Source organism: Equus quagga, chromosome 10 (assembly GCF_021613505.1).
Source record: "Equus quagga isolate Etosha38 chromosome 10, UCLA_HA_Equagga_1.0, whole genome shotgun sequence".
NCBI lineage: Eukaryota > Metazoa > Chordata > Mammalia > Perissodactyla > Equidae > Equus > Equus quagga.
The window spans coordinates 97,346,739-97,360,111 of NC_060276.1; the positions used below are offsets into that span (position 1 = coordinate 97,346,739).

A 13,373-nucleotide genomic window follows, 5' to 3' on the forward strand; every position below is an offset into this window, starting at 1 on the left:
TTTGAGACTGAGTTCAATGTCATTGCTTCTTCAAAGCTTTCTTCCATACCCCAAGTAGAGGAAAAACCCCTTTTAGGATTTCTTATAAGCCTCTGTAGCCATCTCCTATAGCCTTTCTACATTGATTTACACTTAAATTTTACAGACCTGAGTACCTCATTGAACTGTTCTTTGCATACACAGGGCATCTTCTTACATAGCTCCCTTATCTCGCCCATTTCTGAACACTCCCATCCCAGGGCCCAGCATAAGGTGGGTACTTGTTAGTATTTTTGAATCAATGAATAAAGATGATAATGAGGCAACCAGAATGGTAATGAAATGCTGCAGGTAAGCCTAGGGCTCCAGACAAACATGCCAGTTGGACACCACCGTCTCCTCCTTTTCTTGTCCCTGTACACACTGATTGTTCCTATCTTTTCTCCCTTCTCAGGAGCATGTTATGAGGACTTGTACCAACATAATGCCCTGTTTTATATCTCCTATGGGCCAACAACATTAAGTAGCCAATCAGATAAACCAACTCAATTGAAAGTACAACCTATTAATTAATATAATGATGGACAATTTCAGACTAGTTAAGTAACATCTTGGAGTAAAGTTTTTCTTTTAATTCATTGACCCAAATCATTCAATTTATTAACTTTGTGGGATTGTAACAAGCTAACATTTCTAACTATCTAGTTGCTGTTTTCCTAGGAGATAAGGCAAGGATAAAAGGAAGTGTGAGGATCCTCTAGAGAGGAGAAAGTGAAAGTTTAGGAAGGACAGGCTTGAGTGAGGATAAGGAGAGAGAGAGAGAAAGAGGTTTGATACAACTGAAATGAGTTGTATTTGCAAAGTGTACCCCACTAATTTTACCTTCCTGACATTTCTATCTGCCGTTCTGATCGCTCCCCCCAAGACCGGGTGATATTGTGTAAGTCACAGGTGGACATCTTTTCACCTGCAAAACCCAGGCTACTCAACCAGTGGCATGGTCTTGGCTTCAGTCTGATGATTAAGCTCAAGTCACAATAGGCTTTACTCAGAACAAATTTAGTTAGCTATAAGAAAGTATACAGGACAGGTAACAAAACAACCTGCACAATGATGGCACAGTGGAGGTCTTCACACCAGGACATAGCTTCTGATGCACCAGTCTTCCTGCATTTGAGTCATGTGTGGTCACAGGGACAAGACTGGGTAAATGCAAAGCCACATCATCATTCGGGGAAGCCACCAGTTTTGGAATCTCTTCAGTTTTTCCACCTTCCTAGTACATGGTGTCCTTGGAGGTCTTTGAGTAGCGCCCATTCTCCAGTGCAACTGCATCTCATCAATATTTATTTTTCATTGCTCAATAAATAATCTCAACAAAGAGTACAGTTACTTGGTCCAATAAACAATAACCTCAGCCAGATTCTCAATTATCTTGGATCTAATATATTCTTCAATATTTCTTGATTTAGTATTACAAAGAGGAAAGGCCATAAACTCTTTATTCCCGACCAAAAATAGCTGTTTGTAATTCACAGATAAAAGCACATTCCGTTACTTTAAATATAATTTTCAGTAAAAATGTGCCTCTTCATTAAAATAATGAAAAGTATATTTACTGTTAGCCATCTATCATGGTACATGGAATATATTTAAGAGAAAAGATAACAAAATCCTCTGATACAAATAGATATTGTTGACTGAACCAAGTGACTTTTGTCCCAGTCTGTGGCCCCCAGAATGGTTCTCAAATATTGAAAACTTGCATTGGGCCTTTGTTTGTTCATGGCCCGTGGATTCCTGTCAAATGAGTCCTTGCAGTTGGGGTGAAAGCCACTCTCAGCTGTATTAATCGCGTTCCTTTATCAAAGCTACAAGTCACCACTCACTGCTGCGTGTAGTTTCAGAGAGTCCTGATATTTGCCTCCTGCAGCTTGGTCTAAATCACTGAGGGGAGAGGTACCTGCTTTTTCCCTGGCAGTCAAACTCCTTGGCTTCAGTCCTCTGTGCATATTCTGAGTTTTTCATCTCTGGAGTACAGATTTCAAAAATATTCCTTTAGCCTTTTTCTTCTGCTTGTGGCTGTATCCAATTCAAAAAAGATAATAAAACCGTGTAATGATGACTTGAGAGATTCTCCTCAAGCTTCTTAGACCCCTAGCTTGTAAGCGGGAAATAGTGACCTGTGAATAGTGTGAATAATTTGCTAAGGTACCTAGTCCTTTATCTCTCTTTGTCTAGCCTCTATCTATATTCACTGTCTAATAAATGATTTATTAAGATTGCACAGAATTCTTCTGCTATAAGATAGCTGATTTCAGTCTTTACAGCTCGCTATAGCCTTCTGCTTAAAGAGATTAAACTTTTTTCTTTCAGTTAAAAAAAGATGAAAAAATGGACTTTGCTTAACTTTAAACTACTGGCAACCCAAAATAAAGTTTCTAAATAGTTTTGAGGACATGCCCATTTTGTAACACAGAGAAACACCTTTTACAAATCTTAGGGATGAGTTAATACAAAGAAAGTAGATGCACAAGGAGCCTCCATTTTCCTAAATTTAAAGAAAATGTCTTTGTCTGGCCATGGTGGCCATGGCTACCTCTGAAACAAGGGGCCTAAGGCCTTATCAGTCAGGGCATTGACTAGACTTATCAGTCTAGTCAAACTCTGAGCACCTGTTGGAAAAATATGTAATACCCTCTGTGAGCCTCAGTTTTGCCTGTTTGGCACTTCATGCTTATTGATGAAATGCAGCTAGCTGTGTAATGAAACTCAAATAAAAAAAGCCTTAAGGGCTCTGTTCTAATACATTGTTTATGCTGGAGTGAAAATTGTCTGCACATCGCTTGCTTTGTGCAATTTACTCCCGAAATACTCCTATTCAGGAAATCCTGCAAATAGCAATATTCATCTTGAAAACCACCTCCCAGAACCCTTAGCAAGCTGAGAAACACGATCAATGAGCTCCTGATGTAGAGGGGGAAAATTAGGCGTAATTCCAGCCGTTTCCCATCAGTCAGCCCACTAGAAGGCACGCCTTTGGATTTTGATTTTCAAATGTACTCTCAATTTAGACATAAAATATGTTGATTTCAGATTTCAGAAATGATAATTCAATGCTAAGAACCAGGGGCCAGTTAAAATGTCTATAAAGGGTCTTAGTTTTTAATCTTTAATGAGTACTTTCAACAATGAACTGGAGGTATACTATTTAACTGACGTAAAATTCCCTAACTACTGCTTCCCAAACTTTTTATTAAAATATGAGATGGGGGAGAGAAACACATAATTTTATATTAAGTCTTATTGACTGAAATACTTTCATATTGATGACAGGGAGGGTTTCTGCCTCCTTTCAGGGATGACTTTCCTTCCGTGGGCTATAAATAAACATGACGTACTGGCTCTGCTGGCTTTTCCTTACCATGTAGGAAACTTAATTGCCCATAATGTCAAATCCACACTAAAAACTACCAAAGAACACAGTTGTAGTTACTGAACGGTAAAGTATCTGAGCTAAAATTCTTCTCTGCATGTTTTCATGTTGCTGTGAGTGTTATCACAGAAAAAATTGCCCCGGACAACTTAATAGGCAAAGAAGACTTTATTTAAGACCATTGCAATAGAGAAGAGAGATTGAACTCAAATCCACTGAAACAAAAGGCAGGAGAGTTTTTAAGCATTGGGATGAGCTGGTGGAAATGTACTGGAGGACGTTAGCAGGGAGGTTGGTCAGTGAGATTAGGCCCTTTGTGTTTGCTAATTGTCACTTATTGAAGGTAGGCTACTATCCTCCCATAGAGACTGGGAGACAGGGTGCTATCCTTCCTGATATTTACATTTCAAAGGGAAGGCTCCCAGGTCCTTGAGAAAGACATTTCTGGGTTGTAGACGATTTACCTCTCAATGGAGCCGAGAAGGAATTTAAAACGGAAAGTTTTCTAAAGTAAACGCACTAAGAAAAGAGAGGTTGGGCCTATAATCAGGAAGAAACCTGTCTAAAGTTGAGTCAAACTAAGGAGAATGTTAAGCCCATCTTTGTCAGTTTCCTCTTTTGTTCAAGGAAAACCAGGTTTCTCATTGAATGACTTAGGGAAAGCTAATCCATGTAGTTCATTTCAGAAGTTTTCTGTTGTTGAAGAACTAGTTGAACTGACTCTGAGACTTGCTAGTAGAGAATATTTACTGGATGATGTGAGCAGTAAGGTACTTAATGAGGCAGAATTTTCTATGGAAGTAAGAAGAAAAACAAAGATTAATGATTGGAGCAGACTGTAAACCCAGTTTCTGAGTTCAGAGAGTATCCAATTAAGACGATTCCTAGATGGGTTAGAAACACCTTCTGATGGTAGAGTGAGGATGACAGCGGCCATTTGATGACAGTTTGAATGTTTTGGGTGATGGCACAGACATCAGAGAGATTTTGATAAGGTTGTCCACAGTCATGTTTATTTCCTGGAGCAGAGCATGAAGGGTGTGGAAGTTCCAGTGAACATCCTGAGTGTCCCCACACCGCAGCAGCTCCAGGCATGAAGGTTGTCCATACGTAATCTACTGTGCTGGTGAGTGGTGAGTTCTTTGAAGTATTTATCAAGTTGTCCAGCTTCAGCGTTCAGGGCTTCTGTAGATCCTGGGGGGAAAGTTTGACTATAAGACAATATAAAGTCCCAATAAGGATCTGGGCAGTCAGCTTTTAGTTCTCAGTGATGCCAAGTCAGGAGACTAGGAGAAATCTTGGAAGCATTAGTTTAGAGAGTTGTAGCCAGATATTGAAGGAAACTACAAAAACTGAAAATTTGGTAAGAACTGGCAAAATGTGTAAGACAGGAAAATCCAGTCCAATTTAAGGGCAGGTAACAAAATCATGTAGTTAACAAGGAAATGCAAAAGAGCACAAAGGCAATGAACATGACTAGAATCTGATAACCCCCAAGTTATGCTCTAGTTTTCTATGGAAACAAAAGTTTTTTCTACAATCACCTCCCATTTAATCAAAGATGCTCAAAGTAAGATTATTCTTGTTTATAAAATAAGGCTAGACTTTTTATTTACATAGGTGCAGCAAGGATAGTCGTTGGCCACATAGGCCTTTTAAAGTTGGTTTTGCTGAAAGTTTTCATAAAGAATCTCAGATTTAAGGGGCCGTGCTGGTGGCACAGTCGTTAAGTTCACACGCTCTGCTTTGGTGGCCTGGGGTTCACAGGTTCAGATCCTGGGCATGGACCTAGCACCACTTGTCAAGACACGCTGTGGCATCATCCCATGTAAAACAGAGGAAGGGGGCCGGCCCGGTGGCGCAGCAGTTAAGTGCGCACATTCCACTTCAGCGGCCCGGGGTTTGCTGGTTCAGATCGTGGGTGTAGACATGGCACCACTTGGCACACCTTGCTGTGGTAGGGGTCCCACATATAAAGTAGAGGAAGATGGACACAGATGTTAGCTCAGGGCCAGTCTTCCTCAGAAAAAAGAGGAGGATTGGCAGCAGATGTTAGCTCAGGGCTAATCTTCCTAAAAATATATATATATATAAATAAAATAAAATAGAAGAAGATTGGCACAGATGTTAGCTCAGGGCCAATCTTCCTCACACACACACACACACACACACACAAAAGAATCTCAGATTTGACTTTTTTTAATTTTCTTTTTTAATTAATTTATTTTGTGGTAACATTGATTTATAACATTATATACATTTCACGTGTACATCATTATATTTCGATTTCCGTGTGGATTATATTATGTTCCACACCCAAAGACTAATTACCATCCATCACCACACACATGTGCCTAATTACCTCTTTCGCCCTCCTCCCTCCCCCCTTCCCCTCTGGTAACCACCAATCCAAACTCTGTTTCTATATGTTTGTTTATTGTTGTTTTTATCTTCTACTTAGGAGTGAGATCATATGGTATTTGATTTTCTCCCTCTGACTTAATTCACTTAGCATGATACCCTCAGGTTCCATCCATGTTGTCACAAATGACCGAATTTCATCATTTCTTATGGCTGAAGTAGTATCTTTATCCATGCGTCCCTTGATGGGCACCTAGGTTGCTTCTGAGTCTTGGCTGTTGTGAATAATGCCGCGATGAACATAGGGGTGCATATATCTTTAGGCATTCATGTTTTCATGTTCTTTGGATAAATACCCAGCAGTGGAATAGCTGGATCATATGGTAGATCTATTCTTAATTTTCTGAGGAATCTCCATACTGTTTTCCATAGTGGCTGTACCAGTTTGCACTCCCACCAGCAGTGTATGAGGGTTCCCTTCTCTCCACATCCTCTCCAACACTTGTTGTCTCCTGTCTTGTTAATTATAGCCATTCCGACTAGAGAGAGGTGATATCTCATCGTAGTTTTGATGTGCATTTCCCTGATAGTTGACGTTGAACATCTTTTCATGTGTCTGTTGGCCATCTGTATAGCTTCTTTGGAGAAATGTCTGTTCAGATCTTTTGCTCATTTTTTAACCGGGTTGTTAATTTTTTTGTTGTGAGATGTATGAATTCTTTGTGTATTTTGGATATTAAACCCTTATCAGACATATGGTTTGCAAATATCTTCTCCTAATTGTTAGGTTGTCTTTTCTTTTTGTTGATGGTTTCCTTTGCTGTGCAGAAGCTTGTTAGTTTGATGTAGTCCCACGTGTTTATTTTTTCTATTGTTTCCCTTGCCTGGTCAGACATGATATTTGAAAATATGCCACTAAGATGAATGTTGAAGTGTGTACTGCCTATGTTTTCTTGTAGAAGTTTAATGGTTTCAGGTCTTACATTCTAGTCTTTAATGCGTTTTGAGTTAATTTTTGTGTGTGGTGTAAGATAATGGTCTACTTTCATTCTTTTGTGTCTGTCTGTACAGTTTTGCCAACACCATTTATTGCAGAGACTTTCTTTTCTCCATTGTATGTTCTTGGCTTCCTTGTCAAAAATTAACCGTCCACAGATGAGTGGTTTTATTTCTGGGCTCTTGATTCCATTCCATTGATCTGTGTGTCTGTTTTTGTGCCAGTACCATGCTGTTTTGGTTACTATAGCTTTGTAGTATATTTTGAAATCTGGGAGTGTGATACCTCCAGCTTTGTTCATTTTTTCTTGGGATTGCTTTGGCTATTCAGGGTCTTTTGTTGTTCCATATAAATTTTAGGATTCTTTGTTCTATTTCTGTGAGAAATATTGTTGGAACCTTGATAGGGATTGCATTGAAACTGTAGATTGCTTTAGGATAATCTACAGGTATAGACATTTTACCTATGTTAATTTTTCCAATCCAAGAGCACAGAATATCTTCAACTTGACTGTATTCATTTATTATTTCTAAAAGTTTTTTAGTGGATTCTTTAGGATTTTCTATTTATAAAATTATGTCATCTACAAATAGTAACAGTTTCACGTCTTGCTTTCCAATTTGCATCCCTTGTATTTCTTTTTCTTGCTGATTCCTCTGGCTAAGACTTCCAATACTATGTTAAATAAGAGTGGTGACAGTGGGCATCCTTGTCTGGTTCCTGTTCTTACAGGGATAGCTTTCAGTTTTTCTCCATTGAGAATGATATTAGCTGTGGGTTTGTCATATATGGCCTTTATTATATTGAGGTACTTTCCTTCTATACCCATTTTATTCAGAGTTTTTATCATAAATAGATGCTGTATCTTGCCAAATGCTTTCTCTGCATCTATTGAGATGATCATGGGATTTTTCTTCTTCATTTTGTTAATGCAGTGTATCACGTTGATTGATTTGTGGATGTTGCATCCCTGGAATAAATCCCACTTGATCATGGTGTATGATCTTTTTAATGTTGTTGTGTTCAATTTGTTAGTATTTTGTTGAGGATGTTTGCATAAGTGTTATTGTCCTGTAACTTTCCTTTTTTGTTGTTGTCCTTGACTGGTTTTGGTATCAGGGTAATGTTGACCCTTATAGAATAAGGTAGGAAGCTTCCCCTCCTCTTCAATTTTTTGGAACAGTTTGAGAAGGATAGGTACTAAGTCTTCTTTGTGTGGTAGAATTCACCAGGGAAGCCATCTGGTCCAAGACTTTTATTTTGGAGGAGGTTTTTGATTACTGTTTCCATCTGCTTACTGGTGACTGGTCTATTCAAATTCTCTATTTCTTCTTGATTTAGTTTTGGAAGGCTGCATGATTCTAAGAAATTATCAAGTACTTCTAGATTATCCAATTTGTTGGCATAGAGCTTTTGTAGTATTCTCTTATAATCTTTTGTGTTTATGAGGTGTCCAGTGTAATTTCTCCTCTTTTATTTATGATTTTATTTGAGTCTCCTCTCTTTTTTTCGTGATGAGTCTAGCTAAAGGTTTGTCGATTTTGTTTATCTTTTCAAAAAACCAGCTCTTGGTTTCATTGATTTTTTTTTTATTGATTTGTTTAGTCTCTATTTCATTTCTTTCTGCTCTGATTTTTATTATTTCCTTCCTGCTTCTGATTTGGGGCTTTGTTTATTCTTTTTCCAGTACCTTTAGGTGCACTGTTAGATTGTCTTTTTGAGATTTTTCTTGTTTGTTGAGGCAGGCCTGTATTACTATAAACTTCCCACTTAGAACTGTTTTTGCTGTATCCCTTAGATTTGGGCATGTTGTATTTTCATTTTCATTTCTCTCCAGGTATTTTTTGATTTCTCCTTTGATTTCTTCATTGACCCAATTGTTGTTCAGTAGCATTTTGATTAATCTCCACATGTTTGTGGCATTTCTGATTTTTTCCCTGTAGTTGATTTCTAGTTTCATAGCTTTTTGGTCAGAAAGATGGCTGGTATTATTTCGATCTTCTTAAATTTCTTGAGACTTGTTTTGTGGCCTGATACGTGATCAGTCCTGGAGAATGTTCCATGTGCATTTGAAAAGAGTGTGTATTCTGTGGTCTTTGGATGGAATGTTCTGTGTCTATCAAGTCCGTCTGTTCTAATGTGTTGTTTAAGACCAATGTTTCCTTATTGATCTTCTGTTTGTATGATGTATCCATTGGTGTAAGTGGAGTGTTAAAGTCCCCGACTGTTACTGTGTTACAGTCTATTTCTCCTTTTATGTCTGTTAGGAAAACCTAAATATCTAAAGCAATTACTATGTTGGGTGCATAGATAATTACAAGCGTTATATTTTCTTGTTGGATTGTTCCCTTTATCATTATGTAGTGCCCTTCTTTGTCTCTTGTTACAGTTTTTGTTTTAAAGTCTATTTTGTCTGATATAAGTAGTACTACCCTAGCTTTCTTTTCTTTGCCATTTGCATGGGGTATCTTTTTCCATCCCTTCACTTTCAGTTTGTGAGTATCCTTAGATCTGAAGTGTGACTCTTGCATGCAGCATAAATATGGGTCTTGTTTTTTTATCCAAGCGACCACCCTATGTCTTTTTTTTTTTTTTTTTTTTATTAATGTTATGATGGATTACAAGCTTGTGAAATTTCAGTTGTACATTTTTGTTAGTCATGTTGTGGGTACACCACTTCCCCCTCCGTACCCTCCCCCCAGCCCCCCTTTTCCCTGGTAACCACCGATCAGATCTCCTTCTCAATATACTAATTTCCACCTATGAGTGGAGTCATATAGAGTTCTTCTTTCTCTGACTGACTTATTTCGCTTAACATAATGCCCTCGAGGTCCATCCACATTGTTGTGAATGGGCCAATTTCGTCTTTTTTTATGGCTGAGTAGTATTCCATTGTGTATATATACCACATCTTCTTTATCCAATCATCAGTTTCTGGGCATGTAGGCTGGTTCCACGTCTTGGCTATTGTAAATAATGCTGCGATGAACATAGGGGTGCAATGGACTCTTGAGATATCTGATATCAGGTTCTTAGGATAGATACCCAGTAATGGGATGGCTGGGTCATAGGGTATTTCTATTTTTAACTTTTTGAGAAATCTCCATACTGTTTTCCATAGTGGCTGTACCAGTTTGCATTCCCACCAACAGTGTATGAGGGTTCCTCTTTCTCCACAACCTCTCCAACATTTGTCGTTCTTGGTTTTGGATGTTTTTGCCAATCTAACGGGGGTAAGGTGATATCTTAGTGTAGTTTTGATTTGCATTTCCCTGATGATTAGCGATGATGAACATCTTTTCATGTGTCTATTGGCCATATTCATATCTTCTTTTGAGAAATGTCTGTTCATGTCCTCTGCCCATTTTTTGATCGGGTTGTTTGTTTTTTTGTTGTTAAGCAGTGTGAGTTCTTTGTATATTATGGAGATTAACCCTTTGTTGGATAAGTGGCTTGTAAATATTTTTTCCCAATTAGTGAGCTGTTTTTTTGTTTCAATTCTGTTTTCCCTTGCCTTGAAGAAGCTCTTTAGTCTGATGAAGTCCCATTTGTTTATTCTTTCTATTGTTTCCCTCAACTGAGGAGTTACAGTGTCCGAAAAGATTCTTTTGAAACTGACGTCAAAGAGTGTACTGCCTATATTCTCTTCCAAAAGACTTATTGTCTCAGGCCTAATCTTTAGGTCTTTGATCCATTTTGAGTTTATTTTGGTGTGTGGTGAAAAAGAATGGTCGATTTTCAATCTTTTGCATGTGGCTGTCCAGTTTTCCCAGCACCATTTGTTGAAGAGACTTTCTTTTCTCCATTGTAGGCCCTCTGCTCCTTTGTCGAAGATTAGCTGTCCATAGATGTGTGGTTTTATCTCTGGGCTTTCAATTCTGTTCCATTGATCTGTGGACCTGTTTTTGTACCAGTACCATGCTGTTTTGATCACTGTAGCTTTGTAGTATGTTTTGAAATCGGGGATTGTGATTCCGCCGGCTTTGTTTTTCTTGCTCAAGATTGCTTTAGCAATTCGTGGTCTTTTGTTCCCCCATATGAATTTTAGGATTGTTTGTTCAATTTCTGTGAAGAATGTTCTTGGGATTCTGATTGGGATAGCATTGAATCTGTATATTGCTTTAGGTAGTATGGACATTTTAACTATGTTTATTCTTCCAATCCATGTGCAAGGAATGTTTTTCCATCTCTTTATGTCATTGCCTATTTCTTTCAAGAAAGTCTTGTAGTTTTCATTGTATAGATCCTTCACTTCCTTGGTTAAGTTTATCCCAAGGTATTTTATTCTTTTCGTTGCGATTGTGAATGGGATAGAGTTCTTGAGTTCTTTTTCTGTTAGTTTATTGTTAGTGTATAGAAATGCTACTGATTTATGCACGTTAATTTTATACCCTGCTACTTTGCTGTAGTTGTTGATTATTTCTAATAGTTTTTCTGTGGATTCTTTGGGGTTTTCTATGTATAAGATCATGTCGTCTGCAAACAACGCGAGTTTTACTTCTTCGTTACCTATTTGGATTCCTTTTATTTTTTTTTCCTGCCGAATTGCTCTGGCCAGCACCTCCAGTACTATGTTGAATAGGAGTGGTGAAAGTGGGCACCCTTGTCTTGTTCCTGTCCTCAGAGGGATGGCTTTCAGCTTTTGTCCATTGAGTATGATGTTGGCTGTGGGTCTATCATATATGGCCTTTATTATGTTGAGGTACTTTCCTTCTATACCCATTTTACTGAGGGTTTTTATCATAAATGGGTGTTGGATCTTGTCGAATGCTTTCTCTGTGTCTATTGAGATGATCATGTGGTTTTTGTTTTTCATTTTGTTGATGTAGTGTATCACGTTGATTGACTTGCGGATGTTGAACCATCCCTGTGTCCCTGGTATAAATCCCACTTGATCATGGTGTATAATCTTTTTGATGTATTGCTGTAATCGGTTTGCCAAAATTTTGTTGAGGATTTTTGCATCTATGTTCATCAGTGATATCGACCTGTAGTTCTCCTTCTTTGTGTTGTCCTTGTCGGGTTTGGGGATCAGAGTGATGTTGGCTTCATAGAATGTGTTAGGGAGTTCTCCATCTTTCTCAATTTTCTGGAACAGTTTGAGGAGAATAGGTATTAAGTCTTCTTTGAATGTTTGGTAGAATTCTCCAGAGAAGCCGTCTGGTCCTGGACTCTTGTTTTTGGGGAGGTTTTTGATTACCGTTTCTATTTCCTTACTTGTGATTGGTCTATTCAGATTCTCCATTTCTTCCTGATTCAGTTTGGGGAGATTGTAGGAGTCTAGGAATTTGTCCATTTCTTCCAAGTTGTTCAATTTGTTGGCATATAGTTTTTCATAGTATTCTCTTATGATCTCTTGTATTTCATTGGTATCTGTTGTGATTTCTCCTCTGTCATTCCTGATTTTATTAATTTGCGCTTTCTCTCTTCTTTTCTTGGTGAGTCTGGCTAGGGGTTTGTCAATTTTGTTAATTCTTTCGAAGAACCAACTCTTTGTTTCATTGATCCTTTCTATTGTCTTTTTTGTTTCAATATCGTTTATTTCTGCTCTTATTTTTATTATTTCCCTCCTTCTACTGACTCTGGGCTTTGTTTGTTCTTCTTTTTCTAGTTCTGTTAGGTGTCGTTTGAGGTTGCTTACGTGAGCTTTTTCTTGTTTAGTGAGGTGTGCCTGTATTGCGATGAATTTCCCTCTTAGGACTGCTTTTGCTGCATCCCAAATGATTTGGTATGTCGTGTTCTCATTTTCATTTGTCTCCAGATAATATTTGATTTCTTCTTTAATTTCTTCAATGATCCATTGTTTGTTGAGAAGCGTGTTGTTTAGTCTCCACATTTTTGCACCTTTCTCTGCTTTTTTCTTGTAGTTGATTTCTAGTTTAATAGCGTTATGATCAGAAAAGATGCTTGATATTATTTCAACTCTCTTGTATTTATTGATGTTTGCTTTGGTTCCCAAAATATGGTCAATCCTTGAGAATGTTCCATGTGCACTTGAGAAGAATGTGTAACCTGCTGTTTTTGGATGAAGTGTTCTATATATATCTATTAAGTCCATCTGGTCTAATTTTTCATTTAATTCTATTATTTCCTTGTTGATTTTCTGTCTGGATGTTCTGTCCATTGGTGTTAATGGTGTGTTGAGGTCCCCTACTATTATTGTATTGTTGTTGATGTCTTCTTTTAGTTCTATTAAGAGTTGCTTTACAAATTTTGGTGCTCCTGTGTTGGGTGCGTATATATTTATAAGTGTTATGTCTTCTTGGTGGAGAGTCCCTTTTATCATTATATACTGTCCCTCTTTATCTTTCTTTATCTGTTTTGGTTTGAAATCTACCTTGTCTGATATTAGTATAGCGACACCTGCTTTCTTTTGTTCATTATTAGCTTGGAGTATTGTTCTCCATCCCTTCACTCTGAGTCTGTGTTTGTCTTTGGGGCTGAGGTGTGTTTCCTGGAGGCAGCATATTGTTGGATCTTGTTCTTTGATCCATCCTGCCACTCTGTGTCTTTTGATTGGGGAGTTCAATCCATTTACATTTAGAGTGATTATTGAGACGTGGGGGCCTACCACTCCCATTTTGTGTCTTGTTTTCCGGT

At 38.0% G+C, this 13,373-nt stretch overlaps 1 protein-coding gene across 9 annotated transcripts in view; it reads left to right on the plus strand.

Moving 5' to 3' along the window:
• The window catches only part of DMD (dystrophin), a 2,273,580-nt gene that overhangs the window by 1,569,744 nt on the left and 690,463 nt on the right, over positions 1 to 13,373 (plus strand). The gene's annotated exons all lie outside the window — the stretch shown is intronic.